The sequence below is a fragment of the Triticum urartu genome, chromosome 3 (genome assembly GCF_003073215.2).
Source record: "Triticum urartu cultivar G1812 chromosome 3, Tu2.1, whole genome shotgun sequence".
Classification (NCBI taxonomy): Eukaryota; Viridiplantae; Streptophyta; class Magnoliopsida; order Poales; family Poaceae; genus Triticum; species Triticum urartu.
Genome location: NC_053024.1, coordinates 699770081 through 699789336, shown reverse-complemented (window position 1 = coordinate 699789336; position 19256 = coordinate 699770081). Strand labels below are relative to the sequence as shown.

Here is a 19256-nt window from a genome sequence, read left to right as displayed (position 1 = left end):
TATTATAGTTTTATTTTAGTTGATCATAACATAATATTTTAATTGATTGTTTTTATTTTCATAAAAGTTTTGTAGTTCATTCTGTTTGCTATTAATTCATTCTTTGAGCTAAATGACTCTGAAATTGGAAAGCATTTAAAAATGAACTCTGAAAAGGTTGAAAGTTGGCATGGTATCATCATTTCACCCACATAGCATGTTCCAAAAAGTAGACAGGGTTACGACAAAAACTTGATGCACTTCGTGTACAAAATGGACAATCACTTTCAAAGTATCAAAGTTTTGGACAATAACTGCGCCACATCATTGGCTAGGACGAATGGTTCGTCTGTGTACCCAAGATTGTTTAGATCCACTGTTGTCATACCGTACTGTGTGTCTACCTGTACCCCGCCTCCTGACATATTGATCCATTTGCCTCAACACATAAAACCTTGAACCATAAGACATGAAAGCATTTCAAATGAACTCTGAAAAAATTGAAAGTTGGGATGGTATCATAATTTCACCCACATAGCATGTGCATGTACAAAACAGACAATGGTAGCATGTTCGTCTGTTACAAATTTGGCATGGTATCATCATAATAGTTGCGGGAGAAAGTCTTCACTTTTTCTTCGCTTGTTTATCAGGATGCTTGGGTCAGCCTTGACATTGAAGGGAGGAATTTCATGAAACTTTTCATGATCTTCAGACATGTCTGTCTTGCCGTCCACTCCCAGGATGTCCCTTTTCCTCAAAGAACTATGTGGCGCTTTGGCTCATCGTATGATGTATTCGCTTCCTTATCATTTCTTTTTCTCGGTTTGGTAGACATGTCCTTCACATAGATAACCTGTGCCACATCATTGGCTAGGACGAACGGTTCGTCAGTGTACCCAAGATTTTTCAGATCCACAGTTGTCATTCCGTACTGTGGGTCTACCTGTACCCCGCCACCTAACAGATTGACCCATTTGCACTTAAACAAAGGGACCTCAAAATCAGGTCCGTAGTCAAGTTCCCATATGTCCACTATGTAACCATAATATGTATCCTTTCCGCTCTCGGTTGCTGCATCAAAGCGGACACCGCTGTTTTGGTTGGCGCTCTTTTGATCTTGGGCGATCGTGTAAAATGTATTCCCATTTATCTCGTATCCTTTGTAAGTCAATACAGTCAAAGATGGTCCCCTGGACAACAAGTACAACTCATCACAAACAGTGTTGTCACCTCCGAGACGTGTTTCCAACCAACTGCTGAAAGTCCTGATGTGTTCACATGTAATCCAGTCGTCGCACTGCTCCGGGTGTTTGGAGCGCAGACTGTTCTTGTGTTCATCGACATACGGGGTCACCAAGGTAGAGTTCTGTAGAACTGTGTAGTGTGCTTGAGACCAAGAATATCCGTCCCTGCATATTATTGAGTCTCTTCCAAGAGTGCCTTTTTCAGCCAGTCTCCCCTCATACCGCGATTTAGGGAGACCTATCTTGTTAAGGCCAGGAATGAAGTCAACACAAAACCCGATAACATCCTCCGTTTGATGGCCCATGGAGATGCTTCCTTCTGGCCAAGCGCGGTTACGGACATATTTCTTTAGGACTCCCATGAACCTCTCAAAGGGGAACATATTGTGTAGAAATACGGGCCCCAGGATGACAATCTTGTCGACTAGATGAACTAGGACGTGCGTCATGATATTGAAGAAGGATGGTGGGAACACCAGCTTGAAACTGACAAGACATTGCGCCACATCACTCCTTAGCCTTGGTACGATTTCTGGATCGATCACCTTCTGAGAGATTGCATTGAGGAATGCACATAGCTTCACAATGGCTAATCGGACGTTTTCCGGTAGAAGCCCCCTCAATGCAACCAGAAGCAGTTGCGTCATAATCACGTGGCAGTCATGAGACTTTAGGTTCTGAAACTTTTTCTCTGGCATATTTATTATTCCCTTTATATTCGACGAGAAGCCAGTCGTGACCTTCATACTGAGCAGGCATTCAAAGAAGATTTCTTTCTCTTCTTTCGTAAGAGCGTAGCTGGCAGGACCTTTATATTGCTTCGTAGGCATGCCGTCTTTTTCGTGCAAACGTTGCAGGTCCTCCCGTGCCTCAGGTGTATCTTTTGTCTTCCCATACACGCCCAAGAAGCCTAGCAGGTTCACGCAAAGGTTCTTCGTCACGTGCATCACGTCGATTGAGGAGCGGACCTCTGGGTCTTTCCAGTAGGGTAGGTCCCAAAATATAGATTTCTTCTTCCACATGGGTGCGTGTCCCTCAGCGTCATTCGGAACAGCTAGTCCACCGGGACCCTTTCCAAAGATTACGTAGTGCAAATCATTGACCATAGCAAGCACGTGATCACCGGTGCGCATGGCGGGCTTCTTCCGGTGATCTGCCTCGTCTTTGAAATGCTTGCCTTTCTTTCGACATTGATGGTTGGTCGGAAGAAATCGACGATGGCCCAGGTACACATTCTTCCTGCATTTGTCCAAGTATATACTTTCAGTGTCATCTAAACAGTGCGTGCATGCGTGGTATCCTTTGTTTGTCTGTCCTGAAAGGTTACTGAGAGCGGGCCAATCATTGATGGTCACGAACAGCAACGCCTTAAGGTTAAATTCCTCCTGTCTGTGCTCATCCCACGTACGTACACGTTTCCATTCCAAAGCTGTAAAAGTTCTTCAACTAATGGCCTTAGGTACACATCAATGTTGTTGCCTGGTTGCTTAGGGCCTTGGATGAGAACTGGCATCATAATGAACTTCTGCTTCATGCACATCCAAGGAGGAAGGTTATACATACATAGAGTCACGGGCCAGGTGCTGTGATTGCTGCTCTGCTCCCCGAAAGGATTAATGCCATCCGCGCTTAAAGCAAACCATACATTCCTTGGGTCCTTTGCAAACTCATCCCAGTACTTTCTCTCGATTTTTCTCCACTGCGACCCGTCAGCGGGTGCTCTCAACTTTCCATCTTTTTTTCGGTTCTCACTGTGCCATCGCATCAACTTGGCATGCTCTTCGTTTTTGAACAGACGTTTCAACCGTGGTATTATAGGAGCATACCATATCACCTTCGCATGAACCCTCTTCCTGGGGGGCTCTCCGTCAACATCACCAGGGTCATCTCATCTGATCTTATACCGCAATGCACCGCATACCGGGCATGCATTCAGATCCTTGTATGCACCGCGGTAGAGGATGCAGTCATTATGGCATGCATGTATCTTCTCCACCTCCAATCCTAGAGGACATACGACCTTCTTTGCTGCGTATGTACTGTCGGGCAATTTGTTATCCTTCGGAAGCTTCTTCTTTAATATTTTCAGTAGCTTCTCAAATCCTTTGTCAGCCACAGCATTCTCTGCCTTCCACTGCAGCAATTCCAGTACGGTACCGAGCTTTGTGTTGCCATCTTCGCAATTGGGGTATAACCCTTTTTTGTGATCCTCTAACATGTGATCGAACTTCAGCTTCTCCTTGGGAGCATCACCCGTGGCAGCATCATTGGGCACATCATCTGGTTCCTCTTGATCTTCACCAGCTCCCCCCGTTGCAGCATCACCGTATTCAGGGGGCACATAGTTGTCATCGTACTCTTCTTTTTCGCCGTCTTCCATCGTAACCCCTATTTCTCCGTGCCTCGTCCAAACATTATAGTGTGGCATGAAACCCTTGTAAAGCAGGTGGGAGTGAAGGATTTTCTGGTTAGAGTAAGACCTCGTATTCCCACATTCAGTGCATGGACAACACATAAAACCATTCTGCTTGTTTGCCTCAGCCGCATCGAGAAACTCATGCACGCCCTTAATGTACTCGCGGGTGTGTCTGTCACCGTACATCCATTGCCGGTTCATCTGCGTGCATTATATATAATTAAGTGTCCAAATTAATAGAAGTTCATCATCACATTAAAACCAAAGTGCATACATAGTTCTCATCTAACAACATATAGCTCTCCAGAGCATCTAATTAATTAAACCATACATTGAAACTATGTAAAACATTTCAATGCGAAAACAAATGCGATCATAATCGCAACCAAGGTAACAATTGATCCAACGGCATAATGATACCAAGCCTCGGTATGAATGGCATATTTTCTAATCTTTCTAATCTTCAAGCGCATTGCATCCATCTTGATCTTGTGATCATCGACGACATCCACAACATGCAACTCCAATATCATCTTCTCCTCCTCAATTTTTTTATTTTTTCCTTCAACAAATTGTTTTCTTCTTCAACTAAATTTAACCTCTCGACAATAGGGTCGGTTGGCATTTCCGATTCACATACATCCTAGATAAATAAAATCTATGTCACGTTGGTCGGCATAATTTTCATAAACAATAAATGAACCAATAGTTATAAAGATAATATACATACCACATCCGAATCATAGACAGGACGAGGGCCGACGGGGGCGGATACCAAAACCATCGCACTATATAAGATGCAATAATAAATGTAAGAAAATGATACAAGTATCTATCTAAACATACAAGTAAGAATATTTTTCCATTCAGAAAGAAGATAAGAACAAGAGGCTCACCACGGTGGTGTCGGTGATGAGATCGGCGCGGGTGATCGACGGCGGTGAAGACGGGGACGGGGCGTGACGGACCGCTAAATCTAGACAAATCTCGAGGAAAATGGAGCTTGGAGGTCGAGCTTTGAGAGGAGAAAGCTTAAGTAGTGTGGCTCGGGCATTCCATCGAACACCTCATGTGCATAGGAGGTGAGCTAGAGCACCACAAAGCCCTCTCCCCCTCGGCCAGAAAAAACAGAGCACTGTGCTCTGCTCTTGCGCAAGGGGGTATATATAGGCACCTCATTGGTCCCGGTTGGTGGCATGAACCGGGACTAAATGGGAGCCTTTGGTCCCGGTTCAAGCCACCAACCGGGACCAATGGTGGTGGGCCAGGAGCGAGCCCATTGGTCCCGGTTCTTCCCACCAACCGGGACCAAAAGGTCCAGACGAACCGGGACCAATGGCCCACGTGGCCCGGCCGGCCCCCTGGGCTCACGAACGGGGACCAATGCCCACATTGGTCCCGGTTCTAGACTGAACCGGGACTAATGGGCTGACCCGGCCTGAACCAAAGCCCTATTTTCTACTAGTGAACACTTTCACTTAGCCATAGGAGTTTGAAAATGAGACTCTTTAGGTAGCTCCTTGGTGGCAACTGCGCTCGTCCGAATTCGGGGCGCGTATGTGCCTGGCCGGGAAATGGCCCTTCATTAAAGCGGAGGAATCCAATAGATTCCGATCGGTCATCGAGTGGCTGACCAGTCTCACGCTACATCATGACAGTCAGTTTTCGGCTTTCTCTACTGAGGTGCTCGCCCTGGCCGAACCGGGGGCACAATCGCAGTAGTTCTCCTGGTGCTACCTTAGCCGATAGAGCGGAACGTAAGGTAGCCGAACTCAGGAGCCGGGCAACCCAACATTTGACCAAAGTCATGATTCGGAGCTGATGCATATAATGCCAAAACTCGTGACGCCGAACACTCCCTAAGGTGTTCGGTCTTTATGAGTGCGGGCCAAACAACACTCTTTATTAAAAAAGCTCCTAGTGTCTGGGTACGTGCGAAAAATCTGACGTGGCCACATGCCAAGACGCCAGCCTCCTCCATGGTTATACTGGAAAGAAAAAACCAGGGGAAGTGTAGCAACGAGAGACAGTAAAAAAGGTTTACGCAGGGTCTTAATCTAAAAAGAATCCTTTAGGACGGGTCCCTACTGCACGTCTGCGCCTGTGTCTCCGTTGTGCCGTATCCTAGACGGGCGCCGCACGACGTTCTTCTGTAAAAGAGAGGAACTGAGTTGAAAACGGGTTGTGCGGAAAAAGTTTAAAAAATAAGCAAAGTATAAAGTAAGATATGGAAGTCTGAGCTTTATTGTCTCTTATTGTATATGCGTGGAGCCCCTTGTGCGGGGGTATATGGCTTCTAGGCCTGCATCAGTGATGATTTTGCACCGAACTCGTCTATCCGCGTTCACGGTCTTGAAATGACCTATTTTAAAGTTTTTTGGCCGATGAGGCCATTTTTCTGTGGGGCTGTTAAAGCGGCCGCACTGTCCTCCGCTTAGGGAGGAGCACTTTAGTGCTTTCTCGGCAAAGAAATGATGCCTCGTGGACTGGGTATCTTAAGCGTAAGAGATGCATAATGCGGTATTGCGTTAAATCGAGCGAAAGCTTCGCGTCCCAGAAGTGCTTGATAGCGACTTGAGAACGGGACGACATGGAAGGTCAGCTTTTCGCAGCGGAGGTTATCGGCGGAGCCGAATGTGACTGTGAGCCAGAGAAAACCCGTACAATGGGTGTCCGGGCGCGGTATTACCCCTTGAAAGGAGGTTTTGCTGCGGCGGATTCTTGCTGGGTTTATCCCCATGTGTTGTATTGTATCCTGATATATCAGGTTTAGTCCGCTGCCGCCGTCCATAAGGACATTTGAAAACTTGAGTCCGCCAATTATTGGATCGAGTATCAAGGCAGTCCATCCTACGTTCTTGATATTCCTAGAATAATCTAGCTGATCAAAGGTGATCGGTTTTGACAACCAGTGGCAGGATCCTTTGGGGATGGGCCGTGTGGTGCGTACCTTTACGGGCACCGCATGTTTTGTTATGTGAAGTGAGTTCACTGTTTTTACTTCTTGCGGGAAGTTCTTTTGTTTCCTGGTGCTCTGCTGTTGGGGTTCGTCCTCGTCTTCGCTTGGTGTGCCGAGCCCCTTGTGTTCGGCATTAAGTCTGCCGGATTGTTTGAAGACCCAACAGTCTCTGAGGGTATGGTTAGCGGGCTTCGCTGGAGTACTGTGTATCTGACATATCCTGTCCAGGATTTTATTTAGGTTGGATGGATCATCCCTGTTATCCTGGGGGGCGATTTCCCCTGATTTTGTCGTGAGCCTTTAAATCAGGCGTTGACTGCCGTGCTCTTCGGACTTTTGTCCTTAGTCCGGCGATGGTCCTTGTTGCGTCGCGGTCTTCCGTTTCCAGCCCTGGTTTCGGATGTACTTGGGTCACTGGGGCTGCACCTTGCCAACTAGCTGTCCTCCCCTGCACAAAAGCGGGTTATGAGGTTTGTTAGTGCGGCCATTGTTCTTGGTTTTTCTTGGCCGAGGTGTCTGGTGAGCCATTCGTCTCGGACATTATGCCTAAAAGCTGCTAGGGCTTCAGCGTCTGAACAGTCGACTATCTGATTCTTTTTAGTGAGGAATCTATTCCAGAACTGTCGAGCTGATTCTCCGGGTTGTTGAGTTATGTGACTAAGATCATCTGCATCCGGAGGGCGGACATAGGTCCCTTGAAAGTTTGCTCGGAGAGCATCCTCGAGCTCTTCCCAGCTTCCAATTGTGTTTTCGAGAAGGCTTTTAAGCCAATGCCGGGCTGGCCCTTTAAGCTTAAGGGGTAGATATTTTATGGCGTGGAGATCATCTCCTCTAGCCATGTGTATGTGGAGGATGTAATCCTCAATCCAGACTCCTGGGTCTATTGTTCCATCGTATGCCTCTATGTTGACGGGTTTGAATCCCTCTGGGAATTCATGGTCCAGGACCTCATCGGTGAAACATAGGGGGTGTGCGGCACCCCTGTATTTGGGTATGCCGGATTCTGATGATGGCTTCATAGCGTTGCTTACGAGAGCTTGCTTTCTTGGCCCATAAATGGACCTGACTGGGCCATGATGCGGATCCTTAAGTGGGTCGCATGCCGATTTAGGTGCGGCGCCGCTTGTCGCTTTATGGGGTCGTCTATCCGACCGTGTGGCTTTTTCATTTATTGAATGTGAGGGCTCTGAGGCCTCTTCGTCGAATTCAGGCAGTAGCATTCTTTTCGGATAGCTTCTAGTGCGGCGATTGTCGCCGTACTTATCTGTGGCACTGATTACCTTGCTCCATCTGGTCCGGAGTGCGTCTTCCGCTGTTTTTAGCTTCCGCTTCTGCTTTTTTAGGCTGCGTGCAGTTGCAACGAGCCTCTCATGGAGATTCTGCTCCGTGAGTTTATTCGGCGTGAGGTCGTCCAGAATGCCGTTTTCGCCTAAGGAGGGATGTTCGGTTTCTCTATCCGTGTTGCCCTATTTCGACGGTTGCTCTAAGGCCTGCCCGTCGTCTACCGGCTCGTCCTGCTCTATGGCTGGGTTTTTGTCGAGGCAGGGCTTGGGTCGGCGTTTACGCCGACGCCTTGATTGCTTTTCGGGGGGTCGATCTCTCGTCCCCTCCCCTTTTTCCTCGTTGTCGCTTCCTTTAGGGGTGTCCACCATGTACACATCGTGAAATGGGGTGGCGTTCCAGCGTCCTATAGGTGCTGGTTCCTGTTCGTCTCCTATATCGTCGTTCGTGCCGTCGATGTCTTCGGAGCCGAAGTCAAGTAAGTCGGTTAAATCCTCGATAGTGGCTACAAAGTGGGTGGTGGGTGGGTTTTGAATTTCCTCTCCGTCCGTATCCCACCCTTGCTGATCGTAGTTCGGCTAGGGCTCTCCTGATAAAGAGAGAGACTTGAGAGAATTCAGGATGTCACCAAAAGGCGAATGCTGAAAGATGTCTGCGGCAGTGAACTCCATTACCGGCGCCCGATCGGATTCGATTGGGAGGGGCGCGGGGGGCTCGGAGTTTGGAGAGAAATCCGGCTCCTTGGAGTCACGGGCCATTCGGAGTGCGGGACCGGAGTTCGGCTCGATCGCCTTTGAGATCGCAGCCCCTGAGGCAGCGTCCAACCGCTGATCCTCGATCGGCGCAGTAGGTTCCGAATTAATGGTCGAAACCGATGCGTGTGCAGCCTCCAAGGCACTGTCCGGCGGCAGAGTTATATCATGCCCGTCGAGACAGCGCGGCACGCTTGGCTGTGGCTCAAATCCGTCGAAGATCAAGTCCCCACGGATGTTAGCCGTGTAGTTCAGGCTTCCAAACCTGACCTGACGGCCAGGGGCATAGCTTTCGATCTGCTCAAGGTGGCCAAGCGAATTGGCCCGCAGTGCGAAGCCGCCGAAGACGAAGAACTGTCCGGGGAGAAAAGTCTCACCCTGGACCGCATCGTTGTTGAAGATCGAAGGAGGCATCGGGCCTAAAGGCGACGACATAGAGGAACTCTCAATGAAAGCACCAATGTCGGTGTCAAAACCGGCGGATCTCGGGTAGGGGTCCCGAACTGTGCGTCTAGGCCGGATGGTAACAGGAGACAGGGGACACTTTGTTTTACCCAGGTTCGGGCCCTCTCGATGGAGGTAAAACCCTACTCCTGCTTGATTAATATTGATGATACGGGTAGTACAAGAGTAGATCTACCACGAGATCAAGGAGGCTAAACCCTAGAAGCTAGCCTATTGTATGATTGTGTATGGAGTTGATTCTGTCCTACGGACTACAACCCTCCGGTTTATATAGACACCAGATAGGGTTAGGGTTACATAGAGTCGGTTACAATGGTAGGAGATCTTGAATATCCGCATTGCCAAGCTTGCCTTTCACGCCAAGGAAAGTCCCCTCCGGACATGGGACAAAGTCTTCAATCTTGTATCTTCGTAATCCAGGAGTCCGGCTGAAGGTATAGTCCGGCTACCCGAACACCCCCTAATCCAGGACTCCCTCAGTAACGATAGAAGCCCAAGCAGTTACTTCACACAAGAACTGTGACACCTTGTGTGTGACAGAAGTGCTACCTATAAATATTCTCCTCTGCTCTTCGTTGGGACGATTACTTGAGATACTTCTGCGAAGTGGTACACTATCCTGTTTGGCTTGTAGACATCATCGATCTTTGTTAGAGAGAGAGAGAGAGAGAGAGATGTGGGGAAGAAGATGATGGAGTTGGGCATTGTTTCAGAAATTAAGGGGGGTGGAGAGTGTGTGGGACCCACAAGGACACGTGTTGCACTGAGAAGGTGTTCAGCCAGTTGACATTGAGCGTTTTCCTTTTTATAATATGCAAGAATAAGCATATAATAGCAAAAATTTCACAAAAAAAAGTTTCATAAGAACAATTGAATTAGTGGAATTTGTATTATCCTTAGAAAACAAAGAAAATAAATAAAAACAAAATCAAAATGATGATATTTGCTAAGTAAGAATAAAATAATTTACACACTTATTATATAGCACTTGCATGCATACATTTACAATCCGAAAAATACCCATAAGGACAGAAGAAGAAAGTACTAAAAAACAAAAAAGACATTACAGACAATTTTTTTTTTGCATGGTAACATTACAAACATAAATTTATAGCTGCGGGTACGAGACAGCTAAGTAAGAATAAAATAATTAACGCACTTATTATATAGCACTTGCATGCATACATTTACAGTCCGAAAAATACCCATAAGGACGGAAGAAGAAAGTACTAAAAAGCAAAAACGCATAAAAATAGAAAAGCAGAAAATGAAATATAAAAACAAAGGAAGAGAGGGAAGGGCTGATTCGTCAGATGGCCTAAATAGATATAGCTCGGTCGCACAGCTAACCCGGCATCAGTCCATGAAGGAATTGACTGAACCCCAAATTTAGGTTAGTCAAAAATTCCTAGCTTGAAACAAGACATAGCACACAACAGACAAAAGAAAAATAAGCATGAATCTTGGAGCAACAATCAATGGCCAGAAAAAATCGACTGGCCTGAATTCAATTTTCAGGCGCCTTACATATAGCTCAAGTGATATAGTAAACTTGTGTATATAATACAATAGACATTACAAACAACTTTTTTTGCATGATAACATTACAAACATAAGTTTATAGCTTTTCTTGCATAGTAATACGTGTCTCATTCATATCACAAAGAACAAAAATACAAGTCACGTAAAAACCGACATGACAAAACTGAAAAGATAACAGAACATCTCTGAACTTGACACCAACGTCCGTCACCTGCCTCCGGCACCACCACAGCAGCCACCGAAGAAAAGAATGACAAATCACCTCCTCACCCGAGCTCGACGCGGCTCCATCGCTGATATGCAGCTTTGCAGACCTTGAAGGTGGCTCATCAAAAGTGAAGCCATTGCCGTTGAACGAATCACACCGGGGCAACATCCCGGACACGCCATCGAACTCCAGATCTGGCACCCCCAGCACGACTAAGACGCCGAAGGAGGAAACCATATCCGCCATCCACGAACCACGAACCCAGCACACGTTCCGTTTCTAGATGTCATCGATGCAGACCACAATCTGCATCCGCTCCTGGACTACCTCCCAAGCTCCACGCCGACGCTTGAGAAAACGTCGTCGCAACGACGGAGCCCGAGGACACAGGTCCACCATGAGGATGCCGCCGCCGCCACGCCATCCTTGCTTGAACAGACTGGTTTTCAAATATATCCCCAACCATAGGACCGATGGCCTCGTCAAGGAAGGATCCGAAGAATCTTTATTCAGCGCCACCATCGTCGCCGCCGAAGCGAAGACGATGAACAACGTAAAACCCTAAACTACAGGGAGTAAAAATGATCCACGCGCATGGATACGGTGACTCTCCTCATCACCGACGACTGAGGTCGCCAGCGAAGGGGAGCCGCCGGAGGACAGCGCTAAAAGATGGCCTCTCCTGGCGGCGGCTAGGGTTCCAGCCGCCACGGAGTAGGGAGGAGAGACTTCTAACATAAATTTATAGCTGCAGGTACGAGACAGAATAGCTATACGTACAGTATATATACCAGCCTTCTCCTCCAAATCCCACAAACTAAAGTTGTCACGTGTATCGACGCAAAAAAAAAATTGTCACGTGTATATGTATACAAGGATAGTAGGACACGATAAATGATAACACACATAGCTAGCACACGACGAGGACACGCACCGGACGTCACAGGCGACGTCTCAGCTATATAGCTTAGCACAAGAAATCCATGCATGCATGGACGTGCATGCCTTCCATGGATCATCGAACGCGATCAATCATCGAACTGGACGTCGGAGCTGTACACGGCGTCGGCCTGCCAGTCGGCGGGGATGACCTGGTCGGCGACGAGCGACCTGCCGTAGCCGTTGGTGACGCGCAGCGAGAAGGGCCCCCGCAGCGGGCGGCGCGTGTCCAGGCGCCAGATGGAGCCCCACGAGTGCCTCATCGGCCTCCAGGCCCCCGTCGGCTCGCCGCCGTCCATGAGGTCCACCTGCGCCACGTCGCCGTCGCCGTTCGCGTACTCCACCAGGATCGCCAGGTAGTTCAGGTTCGACCCCTTCTCCACGTGGAACGTCACCGACAGCCCCGGGTACTGGCACGGCACCCTCTTGAACTGCATGTCGATGATGCCGGCGTGGCGGAGCTCGTCGTTGCGGCCGTCCTTGGCCATGGCGCCAAAAGCAGTGCCGCTGAGGTCGAAGTGGTAGCGGGCGACGGGGTAGTAGTTCATGTCCGTGATGATCACCGTCTCGGGGACGCCGGAGCACGCCGGGTGAGCCTTGCCCACGCACCTTATCTGCACGCAAACACAATGGAACGCGACGATCAAAGACCCATCAGCACTCTACTATCAGTGTGAAGCAACTGCAATGCCGGTTCTGACCTGGTAGCAGGAGCCGCATCCCTTGCCGTCCTTGAAGAGCGGCTCGTTGCCGACGTCATGGCGTTGAACGGCGGCAGGTTCACGTTCTTGAATCCACACGCGCCACCATTGTCGTCCGGCCCGGCGCCATCGGCTGCGCCATACCAGGTGGCCCTCGCGTCTAGCCAGCCGCCGGAGGAGCTGTTGGTGCTGCCGGAGCCGGAGCCGGAGCCTGGGCTGGGAGTAGCGGGCACAGGTGGAGGTGTAACGGGGACGGGGCTGGGGGGAGCTGGCTCAGGTGGAGGTGTAACGGGGACGGGGCTGGGGGGAGCTGGCTCAGGTGGAGGTGTAACGGGGACGGGGCTGGGGGTAGCGGGGGCACGTGTAGGTGTAGGTGTGGGGGCAGGTGCGGTTCCAGGGTAGCCGCAGCAGCCATTGGCGGCAAGCAGGCAGAGGAGAGCGACCACGACGGCGTAGGAGGAGGAGGAGGTCGCTGCCATGGCTCGCTTGCTTGCTGGTCTAGCTGGTTACTGATCGAAGGCCCTACTCTGGTCTGGTGGTTAATGCCGTTGGGGAGCTATGCACAGAAACTCGATACACTTTGAATTAGCTCACGAGAGAGAGGTTTTGCACAGCGAACTTGCATGCTACTTTTCTGCTTCTTCTTCCTTTTATTTCTGAACTTAACAAGATCATGCCGCGGCTCTGGCGCTCCTACCGGATCGTGCCATCCCACGATCGAGCACACAGTCCACGGCCTCCCTACATTCGCTCCACAGATCGCACAAGCTGCGTCTCGGGGAAGCCACTAACAACCTGACGGGAAAAGCTAACTGAATCCTAACTGAAAGCTACTACAATGCAAAGTCTGAAAAACCTGAAACTTGTCACGCTAGCTATACTAGCTTATTGTGCAACAAACTCCCCCTAAGCTAGGTTGGCTGGTACCTGATGACTCCCACGCGATCGCGCATCTCCTGAAACTGAGTTCGCCCTAGCGCTTTCATGAGGATGTCAGCAAGCTAATCGCCAGTCCGCACATACTGAACATTGATGCTGCCGTCCTCGACGCACTGACGGATGAAGTGGTAGGGCAGCTCAATGTACTTGCTCCTATCATGGAAGACAGGGTTTTTGCTCAGCGCAATCGCCGACTTGTTGTCAATGCAAAGCCTGGTGGCGCCGTCGTCACGCCCGAGCAATTCTCCGATCAGCCGCCTGAGCCAGATGCCCTGACAGGCGGCTCCAGCCGCGGCGACGTACTCTGCTTGGCACGAGGAGAGTGCGACGATCTTCTGCTTGGCAGACTGCCACGACACCGGACTGCCTCCGAGGAAGAAAATGGTGCCGCTGGTGCTCTTGCGATCATCCATGTCTCCCCCGAGATCAGAGTCGCTGTAGCCGACGAGCTCCGTGCCGCGCACCTGCTGAGCATAACAACACCCCAGCTACTGTGTGCCAGCGATGTACCTGAGTAGCTGCTTCACAGCGGCCCAATGCTCGCTCGTCGGTTCCTCCATGAACCTGTTGCCGTACCCGACGGCGTTGGTGAGGTCCGGTCTTGTATGAGTGAGGTAGCGCAGGCTCCCCACCACGCTCATGTAGTGTGTGGCGTCCACGGGCTCACCGGTCCCCTCCCGCCTGAGCTTTAGGTGTGGCTGCAACAGCGTGGCCACGCCTCAAGCATGTATATTTTTATGTTTGAATTCATGTTTAAGCATGAATTCAACTCACACGAATTCATACATCTGACGCGAGCAAAGGGGCATCCATGGGAAACTACACAAACCAGAAGCAGAACCAACGGCTAAGTGTACAAAAGAGCAACAAAAACGCACCAAAATACAACTACCAACAATCCACAGACCTAGATCTGGAAGCTACGCCAACAGAGACAAGGCAAATCGCAGGAGAGAAGGGGAAGAGACAAGAACAAGCAACGGCGGGATCGCTGAATCGCATGAGGAAAGGGGGAGCGACAGGGAAAATCAAGCTCGAGTAGAGAGGCATCTCGGACATGGCAAGAACCCGACGGGATCGCCTCCTCTCCCCCGCCGCTCGAACGCCTCTGCCTATCGCTCCCTCTAGTCTCTACACCTCTCCCTTTTCGAAACAGTGCGCCCAAAATGAAATGGAGAAAAAAATCAAAGGGGAGGGGGGAGGAAAAGTGTTAGAAAGAGACAAAGGTAAGCGGAAACGGGCTACCCGAAAATAAAACCACGCCCGACAACAAGAACCGCGCCCAAAAACCACAGATCTTAGTGCGAGATCGGACAGACAGAACATTGAATGACAGCGAATTAAAAACACTGGAGTGTAAAATAGCTAATCCGTTTTTCAATGGCTTGCCTATTTTAACAGCATTTGGGCCCACTAATAGTTCAAACATGAATTCAACTCACATATATTTCAACGCATGTGGAATTTTATACGCAAAAGATTCCCAAGACATTTTACAGAAAAATCAGAAATGTAGTACTATGTATGCATTTACAAGACTTGTTTTGTAGGTTGAGTTTCGGTTAACAACAAACGGCTGCTACTTGCAGACGCCCATCACTCACTCCGCAGCGCCCATTGGCGAGCTGGATACGGCACATCTCTCTGGGCCACTCTGCCCGTCTACGTCCTGCCACCTAGGCTAGGCCAGACAGTACGTACTCGCCACATCTCTATCGCACGACTAATAAATAGTAGTACTGCTAGCCCGTAGAGGTAGGTGGATAAATGCGTGAAACCATCGACATAAACGAGGATGGATGGGCACGCAAAAGCTTTTTAACATCGAGTTGGGCGGGCCGTTTCTGTCAGCGCTATGTTGTGTGCAGCGAAAGATGACAGCTATCGCTCCCTGCATTGCCCTGCCATCCACGTTAGCTGACTTACCCTGGGAAGTATGGCGCCATGGGCGACCAACTTCTTTTTTAGCCGCGCATCGTTGATTATTTTTCACCAAGTTCTCCAAGTTGGTTCAAAAATATATAGATTTTGCGTCACCGAAAGCAATGCCGTCGGGTTCAAATGTGAATTTGCGATTATCAGAAAATATACAGTAGAAAAAAAACAGGGAGGGAAAGTTCAGTTTTGGAGATGCCGCCAAACCAAACTACAGGTTATACAAAAAATGTAAAATGGCTTCGACGGCTGCGACGGTTTGTTCAGAGCAACTGCAATATTCTTAGGGCCCTCTTAGTGTGACGAAATCCATCATCGTCAGGCCAGACACAAGTGACTATGTCACCGGGATGATGGAATGCTGCCTAACATGTCATACTATATTTATTTTTTTCTTTATAGCATGAACATTTGGAATTTTATATTATTCAAAACAATAGTCTAGTTTTGACATGATAACTTAAATACTCAATCATATCAACAAGCAATTATGTCTTTCAAAATATCAACGCTAAAATAAGCTATCCCTAGCCCATCATGCTCAATCATTGATCCATTCATGAAACACACTCGCATATTAACTACACCCAATAATCAAGGACGATCATATTGCCTCCTAGTTGGTGCTTTTATGAGAGAAGATGGAGACTCAAATTCAAAAATAAAAATTTCATAAAGTAAAAGAAAGGCCCTTCGTACATGGGAGTAGGGATTTGTAGAGGTGCCAGAGCTCAAAGAAAAAATAAAGAGATAAAAACATTTTGGGAGGTGTATCCTTCCAACCAACGAAAACGACTTAGAGTTCCCAACACTTTCCATGCTAGATATATCATAAGCGGTTCCCAAACAGAAAATAAAGTTTACTGCCTTTTCAACCATACTTTCAGTTTCCATGGCTAGCCGTATCCACGGTTGCCTTCCATACCAACACTTTCCATGAAATTTATTATTTGCAAAAAATATATGCTTGATAGGTCTACATGCGTCCTTGCTTCAAGCTTTCTCTCAAAGTTTTGCACTTCTGCTAGACTCAAAGACTATATGTACATCATGCGAAAAATACATGGATGATCCGTCATTGCTTCAAGCTTTCTCTAACAGTGTGAAGTACTTCATAGGCTATATGGCTTATTGTAAATAAGTGGACAGATAAAAATTGGAAGATAGGTGCAGGAAGGGAAAATAGATATAACCACAAATTTAGCCGGGGAAATACTGGGCTCAACTCCTTTGGTAGTGTATTCAGCAAACTTAGAAAATGAAACCAAAAGAATACTTTCCATTGCAAGATATATTTATTTTCCTAATAGACAAGAAATGTGGGTGACAATATTAGTATTAAAGAAGAAACATGCATTAGTAACAACAGTAAATTGACAGAGAATGACAATCGCATGATCTTGCCACAAACCGCAAGATCATAGTTGGGTTCAGCATGTTATTGGACGATGTCACGGATTTAAAAATCAAGATTATTTACCCTGCACAACTTCAATACTTACCATCTTGTTTAAGCCATCATATTATGCATTTCCTAGGCGTTGGAATAATGCAAATATCAAACAATAGAGTTGTTGCTGCTAGATCAAAGTAGTTACTTACCAAGGTAGACATAAAGTTATGCACCAATATAATGAAAGAAATAATGTATGGCAATATATATTTATGCTCATAAGGAAACCTGTGGAAATTTAAATGTTTTAGTTTCAGTCCAAGAAAGAAAGATAGAAGAAGCAGGATCAGGCATAGACCTACCAGATTGTATCATGGCCATCGGCCGTTCAGTCATGTCATTCTTCGCAAGCACGCCACTTCATGGGCTGAAACTCGTTAAGATTGCTTGCAGGACATGCACCCGCTATATGAGAAACTCCAATGCTTTTGAGGCCCTACCAAAACAACTAAAACTCAGATCCTATCATACATTTTTTTTCTTGATTTACAACATTGTTGATGAAGGTGAAATTTGGTGGTCATTAGCATATATTGTGAATGTCATGTGAGTATGTTCTTGATTCTTCGATACGAAGAAAAAGAATAGGTGGATGATAACCCACAAGTATAGGAGATCTATTGTAGTCTTTTCGATAAGTAAGAGTGTCAAACCCAACGATGAGCAGAAGAAAATGGCAAGCAGTTTTCAGCAAGGTATTCTCTGCAAGCACTGAAATTATCGGTAACAGATAGTTGTGTGATAAGATAATTCATAACGGGTAGCAAGTAACAAACGTAACTAAGGTTCAGCAAGGTAGCTCAATCCTTTTTGTAGCAAAGAACAAGCCAGGACACACTCTTATATAAAGCAAAGCGCTCCCGATGACACATGGGAATTATTGTCAAGCTAGTTTTCATCATGCGCATATGATTTGCGTTTGTTACTTTGATAATTTGATATGTGGGTGGACCGTTGCTTTGGTGCTGTCCTTACTTGGAGAAGCCCCCCACTTATGTTTAACCCCTCTCGCAAGCATCCGCAAATACGAATGAAGAATTAAGAATAATCTAACCATGGCATGAAACATGTGCATCCAAATTAGCCCTTTACGAAATAACGCATAAACTAGGGTTTAAGCTTCTATTACTCTAGCAACCTATCATCTAGTTATTACTTCCCAATGCCTTCCCCTAGGCCCAAATCATGGTGAAGTGTCATGTATTCGACGTTCACATAACACCACTAGAGGATAGACAACATACATCTCATCAAAATATCGAACAAATATCAAATCCACATGATTACTTATAACAAGACTTCTCACATGTCCTAACTAATACTCATGATCATGCGCTAAGAAAAATTAAGTAGGGTTGGTTAGATGACTATGATGATGATGAGTATGACTTGTTATTATGATAACGAGTAGAAGTTGTATAATGATGATGAGTAGGACTTGTTATTATGATACCAATGATGACTTATTTATTATTATGATGATGCATATGCTAAGTTGTTATATGAGCATGATGAGTTATTATATATACTAGTCGTCAACCACGGGCTTGCATATTAAGATTGTCGTGATGTCCATATATTTTTTGGATTTGTTTGTCTTATAATTGATGTCACAATCATAATCATCTATCTTGAACCTTGCCAGATGCTTAATCAATTTTTTTGCTTCTGCATAAAACATGGTGCAAGTTGTTGGTGCACTCAAATCACATATCTTTAGCTTATGTTTCTACATATAATTAATATGGGATATATATGTTGGTACCTAAGAACTTACTACATAAACAATGAAATATTATCAATGCGCCTTCGACGTCTGCACTCAGGTTCCTTTTCACACATGGGATTGTAGAGGTGGTTGCCTTACATTTGCAGCATCCTTAGTAGTACCACCCTTCTGGTGTATTAATCCATTTAATTGTTTCTTACACAGTAGAGAAGTTTCATATTGGGAAACGTTTTACGCCAGCGTGTCGGCCGAAAAGTTCAGATGGTCACAGGCGCGGCGTTCGATGCCCACCAGATCGTTGCCCACCTCTCGCTGCTTCCACTCTCCTTTTTTGCCTTATCTTCTTCTCCCCCTCCCTCCATTATCCTCTTCCTCTGTCACTCCCATTCCCTCCATCTCTCTCTCTCTCTCTCTCTCTCTCTCTCTAGCGAGAGAAGTCCCTCCATGAGATTCAGCAGCCGGGAGGAGTGCGCATCTACGCCCGCTCATCGCCATCGGCTGCCCGCAGCTGAGTGGCGCTGCTCTCCATGGCCAGCGCAGCCGGATGTGCTAGCCATCATGGCCAAGCTGCAACCGACCACGTTGACGGCGAGTTTTCGCTACAACCATGGTTTTGGTCTGCTGGAACTGGCCCTTGTTTTTGCTACCACCCATCCCCATATGAAATCTGCTTCCACAGTATTTTTGCTGGAACCGGCGATCGATTTTGCT

The 19256-nt window shown here is 47.3% G+C and overlaps 1 pseudogene; it reads right to left on the bottom strand.

The window, feature by feature from the left end:
* Window positions 1-11616: 11616 nt before the first annotated feature.
* Window positions 11617-12968, bottom strand: LOC125549266 (annotated as a pseudogene).
* Between the last annotated feature and the right edge of the window lie 6288 nt (window positions 12969-19256).